The sequence below is a fragment of the Triticum aestivum genome, chromosome 1B, assembly GCF_018294505.1.
Source record: "Triticum aestivum cultivar Chinese Spring chromosome 1B, IWGSC CS RefSeq v2.1, whole genome shotgun sequence".
In the NCBI taxonomy this organism is placed as follows: Eukaryota; Viridiplantae; Streptophyta; class Magnoliopsida; order Poales; family Poaceae; genus Triticum; species Triticum aestivum.
The window spans coordinates 228,261,532-228,280,884 of NC_057795.1; positions in this window are offsets into that span (position 1 = coordinate 228,261,532).

Consider the following 19,353-nt stretch of genomic DNA (forward strand, 5'->3'; position numbering starts at 1 on the left):
AAACTATCTCCATGTCCTCTAAAAGTAAGCCCCCAAAAAATTCACGCATGTTTCATCTTTCTCTCGCAATATATGCAATGACGATCATTGTATTTGAAGCGAAAGCACGATACGTACATTGGACTTCATAATCCACTCATTATGGTCACCATTTACGTTTAGTGGTTATTATACAGTCACGGGCTCACCATACAACTCCGTATTTGCTCATGACATGACTAGTTAACCAGTTAAACGCTCCACGTGGCACCTCTAGTGATGCATCACATTATCTCACTACCATCATGCCCACCTGTCGACTTGTATCTACTCTACATCTACACTCTTATAAAATACATAAAATACACTCTTATAAAAAATAGAGTTGGTGATGATGGTGTGCCTGCCATCCTGCAATATAGGCCGTCCGATTTATATCTGACGGATAGGAAAGATACTATGGCAATTTTGCAAAAAGGTACCCACACACCTCTCCACATTTGCAAATAAGGCCTTCCCTTGTTCATCCTTTTCTCTCACAAGATAAACAAGTCATACAAATGCATCTTGATGTTACGTGCAACGCACGGGCATCTTGCTAGTAAGAATGAAAACAAATGACAAAAAAATATTTGGACGGTGGTTCGAAGTCATGACCGCGGGCATAGCGGACAAGGTGGCCTTGTATTGGTATGAAGAGCCGTCTGTTTTAACACACATGAGCTGGTGTGGTGATTATACACACACGCACGCATGCACATGAACTGCATCCACGCAACACTCACACAAACACATGCACCCACGCACGCACGCAACACACGTACACACGCAGCCATGCACGCACGCAACACTCACAGCACACACGCATGCATGCATGCACACACCAGTACACCACACGACCAACACACACTCTCATGCTCAAGTGCTCAACCTACACGTGCATGCGCACACATCAGGCCCTGACAGACATATACACAACAAGGTGATTCCCGCACACGGGTTGGAGCCTTGTCGCGCCTGCGTAAATTTGTGTTTATCTGACCTTTTCCCTATGTGAACTGACAGGTGGGACCCACAAGGAACATGGTCAATTTAACTAGTCAACATGGCGCCACGCAGACTATTTGGCCGGTCAACATAGTGTAATCCGATGCTGAACTGTGAGCAAGTGACCGTATAATCACCGCAAAATGTATATAGTGACCGTAATCAGCTTATTCTGAAGTTCGGTGACCGTATTACGCTTTTCTCTCTGTAGGCCCTCCAAAACTACATCTCTACACGTTCTCGCATGTTACATCTAACAACTATGCAATACATCACTACTACTACACTCTAACACAATAAATCATATGTGTTTTTACTTTTACTAGATATCATATTGTTACTTATAATTATTCAGTTTGCATACATTAAAATTGCCTTTGAAATATATGGCCAGTATCATCTACCGCGCGGGAAAAATCCCGCCCTTTCCTGTTTAATCGGGTTTGTATCGATGGATCGTGCGAAACAACAAAACTATAGTACTATACAGTACAAGTGACAGTTCACTTAGCCGTCGTGTCGTCTACTCCTCCGTCGTAAGAGTGGAGCGCTTGCTTTCATAAATCTTCTAGTCCCTTTCGCCGACATGTGGGACATCAAGCTACCGGGTCCACGTGCCATACCGGAATACAGTGCAGAGCAGCCGGGGTGAAGCACCCTAGTCATGGCGCGGGCGTAGTAATGAGCAATGAGGCGTCAAATCACAAAGCTGCACCTTTCCCGCAGTTAAGTTGGTGGGACGAAGTAATAGTGCTAAAAAAAGAAATTGGAGGGACGAAGCAACCATCATTTCACTCGTTGCTGAATCCGCTTCTCCCTCATCTTCTTCAACTTAACCACGTGTTGCTTCTGCTGTTGTTCTGCCTCATGTGGGACGCGGGTCGGCTTGGTAAAGCACTGATACGTGGGACCGCATGTTAGCAAACCACCAGGACAACATCCTCTGAAAATAAGAAGCCTAATCCTAGACTTACAAAGGGCTACGTAGCTGCTACGTATACTTTCCATCTAATCTATATATGCCCCCCTGATTTTCGGGTGGGGTGGGCCTAATCCTCTCCTTTAATCCAATCAAATAGTCCCACATCACATCAGTTCGTAACTTTACGTAAACCATTACGTGGATGTAGAATTGCTCAAATAAGAAACCTCCCCCGCCATCCGCGCGGCAAAATCACCTCCTTTTTACTAATCTTGATTCTATAATTTTTTAGATCAATATAATTGAGATTTGTATAGATAGCACACAGGAGCAAAACCAAGTGGTACGGTTAAGGGCATCCACAATGTGTAGACAAATGTGAAAATAGCTTTTGGCATCGTGGGAACCATTGTGGACGGTGTTGCCAAAGCCAAAAAGATGGAACCGAAGCTCCCTGATTGATTGATTGAAGGAATAGAAGAATGCAGCGTCTCTCCTCTTTCTCCCATGCTTGGACGCATGTAGTACAGTATAGAGCACAGAGTCTACTACCCTGTCCCTTCTATCACAAATCACAAAGTAGTGAGGCGTCAAATCACAAAAGCACGGACGAAGCAACCATCATTTCACTCTTCGCTGACTCCGCTTCTCCATCGTCTTCTTCGAGAAACCATCTCACCGCACTAGTACTCCTAATAATACTAGTAAAGGACTTCCTGGATGCAAATAAGGCGGTTGTCTCAGCTTGCAGGCGGCACTTGCGAACGACTTACCGTGGTCTCCCTCAATGGTGTTCTCCGTCGAACGCACTTCACCAAACCACAAAAAAAAGATATCGTCGACGTCACCGCAATGGGGAAGGAAGTCAAATATAGTTACTACCTCCATTTTTTTGTACACAAGGCCAGTATATCAAAATTAAAATTTGCAAAGGGCCACTAACACTAATCGAGGCAAAATTGATGGGGTTAGCAACCGAGGACATTAATATCCCATGCATGCATGCGGAAGTGAGAAGGTTGGTTTGCATGGCGCTGCATTAATCAAGCGATGAGGAGTGAGATGGTTAGCTCTTTGGTCTTTGGAGAAAAAATACGCATTAATTGACACGTGAAAGAAGGATTTGTATCGATTAAATCCCGCGAAGGAAAACCCTGCCTTTCTTTTTTAACACTAGTACTCCTAGTACGTACGTACTTATCCTGTTTGGGTCTAGGCCTTGCATTGCCAAACTTCGCCACACATTTTTGCCAAGCTTGCCTAAAGTTTTCAAAATGAGAAGGAGGTACACTTGCGCATGGCTGTCACGGTCGCACCGCACCGTCACACGGTCGCTCCTGCATGCCGCGGTCACACCGCACCCTCACACGGTCGCTCCTGCATGACGCGGTCGCACCGCACCCTCACACAGTCGTTCCTGCACGCCGCAAACCCAACCAAGGGAACGCACCCTCACTGACACGTGTTGTCGCATGTGAACAAACCAAACTCAGCCATCCTATCGCTGACACATAATTTTCGTTCATAGAGTATGTTTATCCAACCGCATGTTGGGGAAGAGGTGAGGAAGAAGGAAAGAATGGTTAGGAGACATAGGATATTCATCCAACCGCCTGAAATGGTAGACTGACCCAAGTCAGGCGACTTGCATAACAAATATATGTTTTACATAGCAAAAGATCCATAAAAACAACAACATAAAGAAAAACTATCACTGCTCGCGAAAAGAGACGGCCTCGTCGTCTTTGGCTGCTCGCGCGAATCAGCCGTCGCTGCCGACGTGTGTCTCCGCACCGTGGTTGTCCTCGGCCTCCAGCTACTCGTTCAAGCGGAGCGTGCGGCGCTCTGCATGGATGAGAGCACAGCCCGGTTCAAGTCGAGGACGTCTGGTTCCGCCTGTAGGAGGGCCTCAATGGCAGCGGCATCCGTGCACTCTGCATCGATTCGAGCCTCCGCCGCCCAGTTCAAGTCCAGGACGTTCGGTTCCGCCTGCAAGGGGGCGTCGATGAGAGCGGCATCCACGCGCTCTGCGTCGAGTCAAGCCTCTGCCGCCCGGTTCATGTCCAGGACATCCGGTTCCGCCTGCAGGAGTGCCTCGATGGCAGTGGCATCCGCGCACTCCGCCTCAAGTTGAGCCTCCGCCGCCCGGTTCACATCCACGACATCCGGTTTCGCTTGTAGGAGAGCCTCGATGGCAGCGGCATGCGCGCGCTCCGCGTCGAGTTGAGCCTCTGCCTCCCGGTCCTCCTTTAGTATCGCCATGTTGAACCGCTGGTCCGCCTACACCATGGGGGACTCGGACGCCGGCACGAAGTCGACGTCCATCGTCTCATACCCATCGGGGGCCTTCTGCACCACGACCTCCGTCATGGATATTGGATCGGCTTCCTCCTCCTCGTAGCTTGGATCCAGAGAACTCGGGGATTGGCCCGCCACAACGAGCTTGGGAACGGAGGTCTGTGGCGTCGACCGCCGCCGCGATTTCTGCGCGGCGCTCCGGCGTCAGCATCTTGTAGTAAGTGATCTTGCGGCGCACCATGGCTTTCCGGCGAACTAGAGGACACTTGATGCGGGCTAGGGGGTCGAAAGGTGGGGGAATGGGCTGGAGATTTGGTGTGCTTTTAGGGCAGTGGCTGGCGTAGGCCGAGCAGCGAAGGTTCTGGTGTGAATAGTGGTTCCGGTGATGACCGGTCAATCAGTTTTGACTGTACATCACTCTTGTCGCGTTCGTGTTGCAGCCCGGCACGCTGGACCCTCCATGTCGCTCATCAAATGGAATGCGCTTCGTCTTGCGTTTTCGCTCGCTTGTGGGACCACAGTTGAGAGCAAACCGACGTCCCTCCCCCTCCCCCGCCCGCGTCATTTATTATACCACCACACCCTCCGTTTTATGCGGAGTAAATAAAAACAGAGGGAGTATACTACGGATGAGGATCCCCTGACGTGGCCGAACCCATTGAGTAACTGACATGCAGGGCCTAGCAAGCATGGGGTCCGCCAGTAAGTGACCGAAAGGGAGGGTAAGACAGGGATACCTACGTCAGAGGATCCACTTCCACTATACTACTTTGACCAAATGTTAGAGTAATAATATATGACATGCAACTTACACAAATGTTAGAGTAATAATATATGACATGCAACTTACACAAAGCATACAGGGTCTAATGCGTTTTTCGAGGCTAACTTTAACCAAATGTTAGAGTAATAATATATGGCATGCAACTTACACAAAGCATACGGTCAAATTCGTATGTGAAAGGAGTTTCCAATGATATAATTTTCACATTATACATCTCATGTACTATTAATCTTGTCAATAGTCAAATTGGAAACCATCTCAAGTACAAATCTAGGAGTACGTATGAATCTAACAATATTGATTGGGCGTTGTTGAATGTTGATACCTTTTTGATCAAAGTAGAGATACTTTGACTACACATAAAACTTATACGTAAACTAGAAAGGATAGGAGGGAGTATATTGTACGTTCAAAAACAAAACGAACATTGAATACCCTTTATATATGATTTGCGGATGCTATGATCACCGGTTCAAAATTTTGAATCCGCCTTAGGTATCACGTGCCCCCACTCGTTCCCTCTCGATTTCATCTCGGGGTCCGCAGATCTATTGAAAGAGGACTAGGGTGGGTACATGCGAATGATACTCGGTGGAATGTTCAAATGAGGCATGCGGGGGGATGGACTCGACTGGAGGGCGACATGATCGATGGAGAAGAGGGTTGGAGAGGAATGAGAAATAAGCAAACGCCACATGATTATACTTGAACGGCTCAAATAAACAATAAGTTGTCTCACTTGGCCTACATAGTGAAAGGCCTAATGCGCAACGTGGAGCACTGACGCTCGAATATGGCCGAGAAAACAGGGAAACCGACATGTGGGGCACACCCGTCGGGACGACATAGCGCAGACTAGTCCAATGGAGGAGCTGGCCCACGACCTCCTCGCCACCGACAACCGTTCATGTGGGTCGTTGGGGCCAACAACGGGGCACAGCTCCAGCACCGCCTCTGGACACGACGACCGCGGTGAGCGACACGCTCATATCATCGCTAGACTCGGTCGGTTTCAATGTGCCGAGGGTGGCGTTAGTGTTGTGGCATGACCAACAGTATGTTTAGTTTGTGCCCAAGGTTGCCCCATCAAAGCATTGGGTAGCCAAAATTTTGGTTGAGGTATTGGTTGCCCATGATTTGGACGACATTGGCAAGAAAATGAACTAGAGTTGGCTAGAGTTCATTGGCATACCAAAGAAATGCCAACCATCCAAACAAAGACCAATCTTTGGGTCATGACCAAAATTTTGGTTGAGGTATTGGTTGCCCATGATTTGGCCGACATTGGAAGGAAAAATGAACTAGAGTTGGCTAGAGTTCATTGGCATGCCAAAAAAATGGCAACCATCCAAACAAAGACCAATCTTTGGGTCATGACCAAAATTTTGGTAAGGTGCATTTTGGCCACAATCCAAACACACCCCAACACCTGGCTCGTCGAGGATGCACGGGGCACCGCGACGCGTCCGCGGAGTGGTGTAGCACGGCCAAATGCATCCTCTGGACCTGAGACCATGCTGGGTCGTCTTGCTTTTTCAATGACATGCGGGGATCGCATGTGAGCAAAGGGCATCTCCAACTTTGCCACGACCGCAGTTGACTACCCTGGCACACCAAAACCCTCGTCCCTCGTGCCGTCGCGCGGTGCGTTCCCAGCCAGCGCCAGCTGCCCGCATTCATGTCGTCCGTTCGTATGTCGTCGTTAAGAGGCTCGGTGCCCGAGGAACCAACTCCGGCGACTTAATGACGCACCCGGATGCTTGGCCTCACCGAAATGCGCTACTTAAAGCGGCAACGCCCAGCTAACCTCCACACCATAGCGCATCGTCCTCCTACCTGGCACCACATCTACCATGACCGCAAGTGCAAACACTCTGTGGGAGAGCTTGTCTTCAGGGATGAAGCTCGAGGTCGCCGCCCTCGCTCAAGTCGCCTCTCGCGATGCAATAGCAGCGTAGCCGGACGCGGATGCGGCCGCACAAGCGGTGGCCACGCTGGCAGCCGACGACGGGAGCACCGTCAGCCATGCATCCTACTTGCCGCCATCCAACGTCCGGCACCGCCGAGGTCGGGGACTCCTCCGAGGATGAGTAGGGCATGGGAGGCGGCAGGGCATGGTGTGCCAACTGGCCGGTCCGTATCCCGTGTTCTACTCTTCCTCACCGGAGACCGCACCTTCACTTCACGGGTCTTGAACCCCGCCCCCGTACATAGAGATCACAGATGGAGGACATCGGCCGCCGCCGTAGAATAAGATCTTGTGGGAGAAAAGGATGAACGAGGGAAAGCCTTATCTGCAAATGTGGAGAGGAGTGCGGGTAAATTTTCATAGTTTCCTTCCTATCTGTTAGATATAGATCGGACGACCTATATTGCAGGATGACAGGCACACCATCATCACCAACTCTACTTTTTATTGAACCGAGACAAATCTAACATGCGAAGTAAAATAAACACATAGGGTCTATACATACACAAATTATCTTAGGCACTCCAATAGTACGTCCACTACACATTCACGCATTTCACATCTTTCTACATCTACGGGAACCTACAAAATGGTTAACGTAAATTGCCTCTCTCTCTCCTCCCCTGATTTTCATGGTGGTGGGCCCCTCCCTCCCCCAATCTATAATCAACAGCTCACACGTTTCACATTAAGTTAATTACGTAACTAGGATTACATAGGTGTAGCATTACTCATCCTAAAGAACCCAACTAAGCCAACCTCCGAGCATATCACGCGGGAAAAGACCCGGTCGCACCGTTTTAGTCGGGATTACCGAATTACTAGTAGTAGTATCGATGGATCGTGCGAAGCAACAAAATTATTATTTTTTGAGGGGGTGAATGTGACGCCCTCAATGCGGCTATATCTCCTACGTGTCGAAGCACGACTTAGAGGCATAACCGCATTGAAAGCAATGTCGCAAGTGAGGTAATCTTCACATAACCCATGTAATACATAAGGGAAAGAGATACATAGTTGGCTTACAATCGCCACTTCACACAAATACATGAATAAAGCATTACAACAACCAAATACAATCAGGGCCCGACTACGGAGCCTAAATAAAAGAAGAACCCCAAATGCGACAAAGGTCCCCGATCGACCCCAACTGGGCTCCACTACTGATCAACTAGAACGGAAACAATACAAAGGACAAGATCTTCATCGAGCTCCTCCTGAGCTTGGTTGCGTCATCTGCACGGACTCAACGGCACCTGCAAGCTGGTTTTTGGAAGTATCTGTGAGCCACAGGGACTCAGCAATCTCGCACCCGCGAGATCAAGACTATTTAAGCTTATAGGAAGGATGGAGTAATGAGGTGGAGCTGCAGCAAGCGACTAGCATATATGGTGGCTAACAAACGCAAAAGAGAGCGAGAAGAGAAGGCAAAGCACGGTCGATAAAGGTATGATCAAGAAGTGATCCTGGACTACCTACGTCAAGCATAACTCCAACACCGTGTTCACTTCCCGGACTCCGCCGGAAAGAGACCATCACGGTTACACACACGGTTGATGTATTTTAATTAAGGTCAACTTCGGGTTTTCTACAACCGGACGTTAACAAATTCCCATCTGCCCATAACCGCGGGCACGGCTTTCGAAAGTTCAATCCCTGCAGGGGTGTCCCAACTTAGCCCATCACAAGCTCTCACGGTCAACGAAGGAATAGACCTCCACCCGAGACATTCCGATCAGACTCGGTATCCCGGTACAACAAGACATTTCGACAGGGTAAAACTAAACCAGAAACACCGCCCGAATGTGCCGACAAATCCCGATAGGAGCTGCACATATCTCTTTCTCAGGGCACACTCAGATTGTCTTAGGTGCGGGTAGGCCAACCCAGAGTTGCCCCTGGTGGCCACCGGCAGCTGACAGGTTGGACCAACACTCAGAGGAGCACTGGCCCGAGGGGGGGGTAAAATAATGATGACCCTCAGGAGTGCGACTCCCAAGGGAAAAGAAAAGGCTAGGTGGCAAATGGTAAAACCAATGTTGGGCATTGCTGGAGAAGCTTTACTTAAGGCGAACTGTCAAGGGGTTCCCATTATAGCCCAACCGCGTAAGGGACGCAAAATCCGGGAACATAACACCGATATGACGGAAACTAGGGCGGCAAGAGTGGAACAAAACACCAGGCATAAGGCCGAGCCTTCCACCCTTTACCAAGTATATAGATGCATTAATTATGTAAGATATATTGTGATATCCCAACAAGTAAACATGTTCCAACAAGGAACAACATCTCCATGTTCCAACAAGGAACAAACTTCGATCTTCACCTGCAACTAACAACGCTATAAGAGGGGCTGAGCAAAGCGGTAACATAGCCAATCAACGGTTTGCTAGGACATGGTGGGTTAGAGGCTGAACATGGCAATTTGGGTGGCTGACAAGCAAGTGGTAGGCATCGTAGCAATGGCACAGCAAAAGAGCGAGCAAACTAGCATAGCAAAGATAGTAGTGATTTCGAGGGTATGATCATCTTTCCTGAAATCCCGCAAGGAAGAAGAAAGAGTCCATGAAGAAGACAAACGGACGTAGTTGAACGGATCCTCACAAACGCGACGTTATCGGAACCAACCCGAAGAAGCAATCACCGGAAAAGGAGCACACAACATAGTAAATAACCAACACATCAACATGGCATGATGCACAAACGAGTATGATGCATGTCCGGTTTAATGAAGCATGGCATGGCAAAGTGCAACAAACAACACTACAAATTAAGTGGAGCTCAATACGCAACGAGTTGCATATTGATGAAACACCACGACACGTTATTTAGTTCGATCTCGTTTATGTACTCAACAATATTAAATGTTGGTTAACATGGCAAGAGGATGAAGCAAAGTAAAACTACCTATCTAGTCAAGTTTAAATGAGGCCGGAAGCAACGAACAACAATTCCGGAAACTCCTCATGAGCATAAATTAGGTTTGGTACTGTTCTGCCCTAAACAATATTTTAGAGTTGTTAAACATGCAAGATGATGCCACCATGATAAACTAGGCAAAATTCTACCCCATTTACATATAAAGTTTATTAAAATCGGAGCTACGGTTATTTAGTTATGAATTAAATCATTTTAGCATGGCATAGGAGCAAATTTAATCAAACATCATTTTAAACATGGATGAAAGTTGGATATTATTAATCTACACAAAATTCTAGTCATGTTTCATATATAACTTATTTTAATCCGATGCATGGTTAATTAGATATTAAATGCATGAAGTGCAAGGGTTTTCCTGTAAAACTGCAATACCCTGGAAAATAGACAAAATCACAGATCTAAAAAAAACTACACTGGGCCGAAACAGAGGCTAGCCCAACATGCACAGGGTAGAGGGATTGGAGGGGAATCTGCTCACTTCGGCCCAAGGCCCAGATCTGTTGAGAGGGAGGCCGGTTTGAAGGGGAGGCAGAGGTGGGCGCTGGGCCAGCTGGAGCCTGGCGCGGCTGGGCCGGGCTTCGCGCGCGGCTGGAGGAGAGGCAGCCCAGGCGCGCGCTAGGTCTTGGCGCTGGCAGGACGAGGCGGGCGCTCCCTGGATCGAAGCAGAGGCGCTGGGGCATGCTTGTTCCCGAGCAGAACGAGTGGGGCGCCGGTGCGGCTTGAAGCAAGAGTTCGGCGGCGAGGAAGAGATGGAGGCGCAGGGGATGGAGGGGCGCGGAGCCAGGCGCGACCACACCCTCCTCGAACAAGAACTTCTCGATGCAGGGGAAGCAGACGTCGGAGCGGCAGAGCTTGCTGCTGGCGACGCGGGATCCGGGCGAAGAGGGCCTTGGCGCGACGCGGGTGACATGGCGGCGCGAACAGGGCGACTTGGCGCTGCTGCGCTGGCGCGGCGCGCGAGGCTGAGGCCACCGGAAGGAGCAGGTCAGGCGCTGCACGAAGCACCAAGGGGCGGCCATGGCGTGGAGCTCCTGGGTCCTTGTGTTCCCTGCGAGAGAGAGAGGGAGCAAGGAGATGAGAGGGAGAGAGAGAAAGGGAAGGGAAGGGAGAAGAGGCACGGGCGCAGGGTGAGGGGCTTGCCTTAGGAGGAGCTCGTCTCCCTGACCTCAGGCGAGATCGGGAAGAGGCGAGGCCTCGGGCGCACGAGGCTGTGGGTGCGGGACGCTGTGGCTTTGGTGCATCTGGATCGAGGCAAGGTATGGTGGAGGCTGGGTTGGTTGGTGGATCGGGAGGTGCTAGTTGAATCGGGAGGGGATGGATTTGATTGGATCGGGGAAAAAACGAGGAGGGCGGCTGGTTGGTTCGACGCTGATAACAAGGAGAGTGGCGGCGGCGTGGGAATGGGATGGATGGGACAAGGTAGGGCTAGGGTTTGTCCAAATAGTCTAGGAGTGGACTATATATATGAAAAATAGGGAAGTTTAGATCATCGGATCGAAATCCGACGGATGAGAATAACTAGGTAGGGAGTCCAAATAAGAAAACGGAGATACTTTGTAGACGTTAGGGGATGATCCGAATCCAACGGTGATGACTGCCCGGGTCGGGTTCGGGGAAGTTTCGGACACGCTCAAGAGGGGAGGTGGTTGTGCAGAGAGGGTCAAACGGTCAGACAAGAGGGAATCGAAAAACCCGGTTAGACTCGGAACGGCCAACAAAAGCAAGGGGAACACGGCAACTACGAGCGGATGCAAGTTTTTAAAACATGACGGCAACGGAGTGCCGATGCAATGCGGATGATGCTATGAGATGAGATGCATAACAAAAACAAAAGCAACACAACAGAAAAAAACCCAACCACGAAGGAAATAAAATAACACACTCCGGAAAAGGCAAGAGTTGGAGTTACGAATATGGAAAATTGCATCTGGGGCGTTACAACACTCCACCACTACGAGAGGATCTCGTCCCGAGATCTCGGATGGCACCGGAGGGAAAAGGAAGAGGAGAGGTAAAACAAAGTTGCTTCTTTGACGAACGAGTGAAACCATGAACCTTGAGAGGTTGAGCAATTTAAAAGAAAGAGTATAATAGAGATGAACGAGATTGCAAACAATCCGTTAGAAAAGATGAACAAGGAGCATTATGGGAACTTGAAGGTTGCAAAGACATGAATCAAGAGTTTGATGGACAAGATAGAATTCGAAATCACTCCGGTTAAAACAAGATCAGAGAGGAAGAATTCGGGCAGCACTCTGGTTGAACAGAGATGCAAGACTTGATAAAATGAGAGAACTTGAGCAAAAGGGACACAACACTCCGGTTAAATGGATAAGTCAAGAAAAGAACATGATCCTGACAAAACAAGAAGATGGGTTGCAGAGAGGAGCATCACAATGCCTCCGGAATAGAAGAAAGAGTGGAATGGAATGAACGAAGTGAAACAAGATCTTGAGAGAGCACGATAACAACAAATGCTAGAACGGAGTTGTTGGAAAACCAACAACGAAAAGATAAGCTTGCTATGGTCTTGTGGAGTACATCTCAAATAATGAGGTGACAACCTGCCACTTACGAAAAACAAGATTGGATTGATATGAACAAGAAGACGAGAAACTTATCGCCGGAAGGATATATGAAGAACTTGGATCATATATGAGCACAATAGATAGCAGCAGTCCTTAGGGATGGCTTTAGGTGAAATATGACACAAGATAACTCCAACAACGAGGTTGATGGATTTAAAAATAACTCATGCTTAACAACATGTGAATCATGGAACATGAACTCAAATTATCAAGAATGACATAATACCACCTCCAAAATATGGTAGAAAGATTTGCACTCCGGATTACCATATGAAGAAAGCTTTTGCTCCTTAGGAAAGAATCTCGATGAAAACTTTGAGAAGGGAATTAAATCCTTGATGAACTATCATGTAGAACCTCCATGAAGAACTCCGGTAAACAAAAGGAATGAAAAGAAAGAGAAATTGAAAACACAAGGTGAATCCTTGCAATGATTTAGATGGATCTCCGTGATAATTAGAGCTTGGAACTCCGGGAAAAAAGATGAGCAACTCGACTGAGAATGTGATACGATGAACCACTCCGGAAAAGAAATTGAATAAACTTGATGAAACAAGAATAAGAATTATGTTATGTCTATCCTTCACCAATTAAATTGATGACAATCAACGGATTTGGCATACTTCTTATTCTCGTAGAAAGGATTAAAAGAGATATATCAAAACTTGAGAAGGTCTTCAACGAACCACCGGTAGGATTGGAACAACAAATGAATTGATATGATGAACAAGGAAGAGAGATCTTGAAAGAACCACCGTAAGAATTGAAAATGATCGAAGTAGGGTGCATCACCGGTAAGAATTAGCAAATGAACGAAGGTGCTTGAGAGGATTTAGATACATGAGAGCGCAGAGATCACAAGCTGATTAGAGATCACTTGATGCACCGGTAAAATTGGAGAGTGATAACTGAAAGCTGAGAATGAATAATCCCGAAATAATGGCCTTCAGAGAATCAAACTGAAAAGACTCCTGAATTTGCACCGGATGGATAAAAAGAATATCTCACAATCGCAAATAATTATGAGAGGATGGCAACAAGCTAGAATCACGAATCTCTGAGAGAGCGGATAGATATGGAGGAAAAGTCTTCACCGGTCTTCAATATCTGAGAATGACGATGAGAAACACCACCAAGAATTATTTAGACACTCCGGAAGAATCCAAACGAAGAGGTTGAGCCAACGGTGAAGAGAATTTGAAAGATCTTGGAGAAAACATTTGACTGATGATAACTCATTCTTACGTCAAACTTGGAGAAGAATTTAGGATAGCTCTGGGAAAATAGAAGAGTCAGGTAAGATCCTGGAAAAAGACCTGTGGGTTAGGGCCCACTCAAAAGAAAACACCGTTGAACGATTTAAAAGAGAGGCTGCACCGGTTGAGTTAAATGGCTTGAATGAGGGAACATCCTCGAAAGAACTTGAACGAAAGTAGAGTGGAAACACGAATCTTCGAGATATCTTGAGCACTCCGGAACAATAGAATAGCGAGAAATGAATAAATATGAGGAGCACCGTCAAGAGAAGGTATTTGAAACGAGAAAAAGGGGATATAATCGACAAATCTTGACTTGAATCCACCGGAGAAGAGAAAGGAATGAGGAATGACGAACTTGAAGCTCCATTAGAATCTTCATGAGAATCACCGGATAAGAACATTGACGGAAAAGAATGGAGAAACTTCCCATCAATAAAATGGATACTCGATTAAGAAATCTGAGTCCTTGAAGAAAAAGGGGTGGGAGGGCGGGAAAACAAAAACAACTTGGGACGGATGAAACAAACACCGTTGAGAGAACTGAGAGGTGATCTTGCGAATGTTGAAATGATCGGATCCACTTGAAGAGACACACTGGTTGAAAAGGATTGGCAAGACAATCTCGATGATCAAGAAGGATTAGTATTCACCTAGCAATATGAGAACACCATTTAGGAAAGGTATGGATTCAACATTTGACTTTGAAGCAACTCGAATACCACAAATAAAACAAAACAAAAGATTGGCTTGCAAAATAAGCCGGAACAAACATATGATAGAGATTTCGTCCGAAGTTTTCGTGGTGGGGCCTACACGGGCTCGATCGTACAGCACCATCATGTACAAGGCAGTGCACATGACATACGAAGCGTCCCCGAGTCGGCATAGCCAAGGACTCTTTAAGACACAACGAGACCACTGTAAAAACGACCGTGGAAAGGCGGACCACTAGACGTCGAACCCCAATTTCATATCATACATCTGTTGAAAGGATATCCTAAGAGCTACTTGAATTCCCACCTATGAAACTCCCGAAATTTTCCGGTTATGCAATCAGGTGTTGGGGATACAGGGGAAGCATAATATCTCACCCAAACTAGCAAATCCTACATCCAGCTGTATCCATCCTTCAACACATAACCAAGAAACCTTCGGAAATCATCTACCTCAACCTTCGAAAAGCATCCGTTATACAAGTCATGGCAATACTCCCGTACTCACCTCAGTACTGGGTTATCGGGGTTATCTCACCAACAACTGCATAAAAGAGATTTTCGATGTCGGCATACTAAACTCAGGTATTCCAGAACTGCAACGATAAAATTATGATGACAACACCTCAGAGCTCAACTCCCCGGGACACTTCCACTAAACCCCTGACAGGAGGCACCAAGACAATGCTCTCATCATAAAACCATCGGAACGATTCCAAGATACCCGCGTGATCCTAAAATTTTTTTAGTGAAATTTGAGAAGAGAAGAGTCAAAACTCTACGTCAGTATGCCTTACCAGAGCGACGAGGAGACTGGGAAGTAAAAAGAATTCCTAAACTCTCCGATATGTAATTCCTAAATGACTCAAAACATTTTTCTAGACACAACTCGGCCACTAAAAACGATCAAGCAATGGGGCTCCTAAGGTCGGGGAAGGCTCTGATACCAACTTGTAACACCCTCAATGCGGCTATATCTCCTACGTGTCGAAGCACGACTTAGAGGCATAACCGCATTGAAAGCAATGTCGCAAGTGAGGTAATCTTCACATAACCCATGTAATACATAAGGGAAAGAGATACATAGTTGGCTTACAATCGCCACTTCACACAAATACATGAATAAAGCATTACAACAACCAAATACAATCAGGGCCCGACTACGGAGCCTAAATAAAAGAAGAACCCCAAATGCGACAAAGGTCCCCGATCGACCCCAACTGGGCTCCACTACTGATCAACTAGAACGGAAACAATACAAAGGACAAGATCTTCATCGAGCTCCTCCTGAGCTTGGTTGCATCATCTGCACGGACTCAACGGCACCTGCAAGCTGGTTTTTGGAAGTATCTGTGAGCCACAGGGACTCAGCAATCTCGCACCCGCGAGATCAAGACTATTTAAGCTTATAGGAAGGATGGAGTAATGAGGTGGAGCTGCAGCAAGCGACTAGCATATATGGTGGCTAACAAACGCAAAAGAGAGCGAGAAGAGAAGGCAAAGCACGGTCGATAAAGGTATGATCAAGAAGTGATCCTGGACTACCTACGTCAAGCATAACTCCAACACCGTGTTCACTTCCCGGACTCCGCCGGAAAGAGACCATCACGGTTACACACATGGTTGATGTATTTTAATTAAGGTCAACTTCGGGTTTTCTACAACCGGACGTTAACAAATTCCCATCTGCCCATAACCGCGGGCACGGCTTTCGAAAGTTCAATCCCTGCAGGGGTGTCCCAACTTAGCCCATCACAAGCTCTCACGGTCAACGAAGGAATAGACCTCCACCCGAGACATTCCGATCAGACTCGGTATCCCGGTACAACAAGACATTTCGACAGGGTAAAACTAAACCAGCAACACCGCCCGAATGTGCCGACAAATCCCGATAGGAGCTGCACATATCTCTTTCTCAGGGCACACTCAGATTGTCTTAGGTGCGGGTAGGCCAACCCAGAGTTGCCCCTGGTGGCCACCGGCAGCTGACAGGTTGGACCAACACTCAGAGGAGCACTGGCCCGGGGGTGGTAAAATAATGATGACCCTCAGGAGCGTGACTCCTAAGGGAAAAGAAAAGGCTAGGTGGCAAATGGTAAAACCAATGTTGGGCATTGCTGGAGAAGCTTTACTTAAGGCGAACTGTCAAGGGGTTCCCATTATAGCCCAACCGCGTAAGGGACGCAAAATCCGGGAACATAACACCGATATGACGGAAACTAGGGCGGCAAGAGTGGAACAAAACACCAGGCATAAGGCCGAGCCTTCCACCCTTTACCAAGTATATAGATGCATTAATTATGTAAGATATATTGTGATATCCCAACAAGTAAACATGTTCCAACAAGGAACAACATCTCCATGTTCCAACAAGGAACAAACTTCGATCTTCACCTGCAACTAACAACGCTATAAGAGGGGCTGAGCAAAGCGGTAACATAGCCAATCAACGGTTTGCTAGGACATGGTGGGTTAGAGGCTGAACATGGCAATTTGGGTGGCTGACAAGCAAGTGGTAGGCATCGTAGCAATGGCACAGCAAAAGAGCGAGCAAACTAGCATAGCAAAGATAGTAGTGATTTCAAGGGTATGATCATCTTGCCTGAAATCCCGCAAGGAAGAAGAAAGAGTCCATGAAGAAGACAAACGGACGTAGTTGAACGGATCCTCACAAACGCGACGTTATCGGAACCAACCCGAAGAAGCAATCACCGGAAAAGGAGCACACAACATAGTAAATAACCAACACATCAACATGGCATGATGCACAAACGAGTATGATGCATGTCCGGTTTAATGAAGCATGGCATGGCAAAGTGCAACAAACAACACTACAAATTAAGTGGAGCTCAATACGCAACGAGTTGCATATTGATGAAACACCACGACACGTTATTTAGTTTGATCTCGTTTACGTACTCAACAATATTAAATGTTGGTTAACATGGCAAGAGGATGAAGCAAAGTAAAACTACCTATCTAGTCAAGTTTAAATGAGGCCGGAAGCAACGAACAACAATTCCGGAAACTCCTCATGAGCATAAATTAGGTTTGGTACTGTTCTGCCCTAAACAATATTTTAGAGTTGTTAAACATGCAAGATGATGCCACCATGATAAACTAGGCAAAATTCTACCCCATTTACATATAAAGTTTATTAAAATCGGAGCTACGGTTATTTAGTTATGAATTAAATCATTTTAGCATGGCATAGGAGCAAATTTAATCAAACATCATTTTAAACATGGATGAAAGTTGGATATTATTAATCTACACAAAATTCTAGTCATGTTTCATATATAACTTATTTTAATCTGATGCATGGTTAATTAGATATTAAATGCATGAAGTGCAAGGGTTTTCCTGTAAAACTGCAATACCCTGGAAAATAGACAAAATCACAGATCTAAAAAAAACTACACTGGGCCGAAACAGAGGCTAGCCTAACATGCACAGGGTAGAGGGATTGGAGGGGAATCTGCTCACTTCGGCCCAAGGCCCAGATCTGTTGAGAGGGAGGCCGGTTTGAAGGGGAGGCAGAGGTGGGCGCTGGGCCAGCTGGAGCCTGGCGCGGCTGGGCTGGGCTTCGCGTGCGGCTGGAGGAGAGGCAGCCCAGGCGCGCGCTAGGTCTTGGCGCTGGCAGGACGAGGCGGGCGCTCCCTGGATCGAAGCAGAGGCGCTGGGGCATGCTTGTTCTCGAGCAGAACGAGTGGGGCGCCGGTGCGGCTTGAAGCAGGAGTTCGGCGGCGAGGAAGAGATGGAGGCGCAGGGGATGGAGGGGCGCGGAGCCAGGCGCGACCACACCCTCCTCGAACAAGAACTTCTCGATGCACGGGAAGCAGACGTCGGAGCGGCGGAGCTTGCTGCTGGCGACGCGGGATCCGGGCGAAGAGGGCCTTGGCGCGACGCGGGTGACATGGCGGCGCGAACAAGGCGACTTGGCGCTGCTGCGCTGGCGCGGCGCGCGAGGCTGAGGCCACCGGAAGGAGCAGGTCAGGCGCTGCACGAAGCACCAAGGGGCGGCCATGGCGTGGAGCTCCTGGGTCCTTGTGTTCCCTGCGAGAGAGAGAGGGAGCAAGGAGATGAGAGGGAGAGAGAGAAAGGGAAGGGAAGGGAGAAGAGGCACGGGCGCAGGGTGAGGGGCTTGCCTTAGGAGGAGCTCGTCTCCCTGACCTCAGGCGAGATCGGGAAGAGGCGAGGCCTCGGGCGCACGAGGCTGTGGGTGCGGGACGCTGTGGCTTTGGTGCATCTGGATCGAGGCAAGGTATGGTGGAGGCTGGGTTGGTTGGTGGATCGGGAGGTGCTAGTTGAATCGGGAGGGGATGGATTTGATTGGATCGGGGAAAAAACGAGGAGGGCGGCTGGTTGGTTCGACGCTGATAACAAGGAGAGTGGCGGCGGCGTGGGAATGGGATGGATGGGACAAGGTAGGGCTAGGGTTTGTCCAAATAGTCTAGGAGTGGACTATATATATGAAAAATAGGGAAGTTTAGATCATCGGATCGAAATCCGACGGATGAGAATAACTAGGTAGGGAGTCCAAATAAGAAAACGGAGATACTTTGTAGACGTTAGGGGATGATCCGAATCCAACGGTGATGACTGCCCGGGTCGGGTTCGGGGAAGTTTCGGACACGCTCAAGAGGGGAGGTGGTTGTGCAGAGAGGGTCAAACGGTCAGACAAGAGGGAATCGAAAAACCCGGTTAGACTCGGAACGGCCAACAAAAGCAAGGGGAACACGGCAACTACGAGCGGATGCAAGTTTTTAAAACATGACGGCAACGGAGTGCCGATGCAATGCGGATGATGCTATGAGATGAGATGCATAACAAAAACAAAAGCAACACAACAGA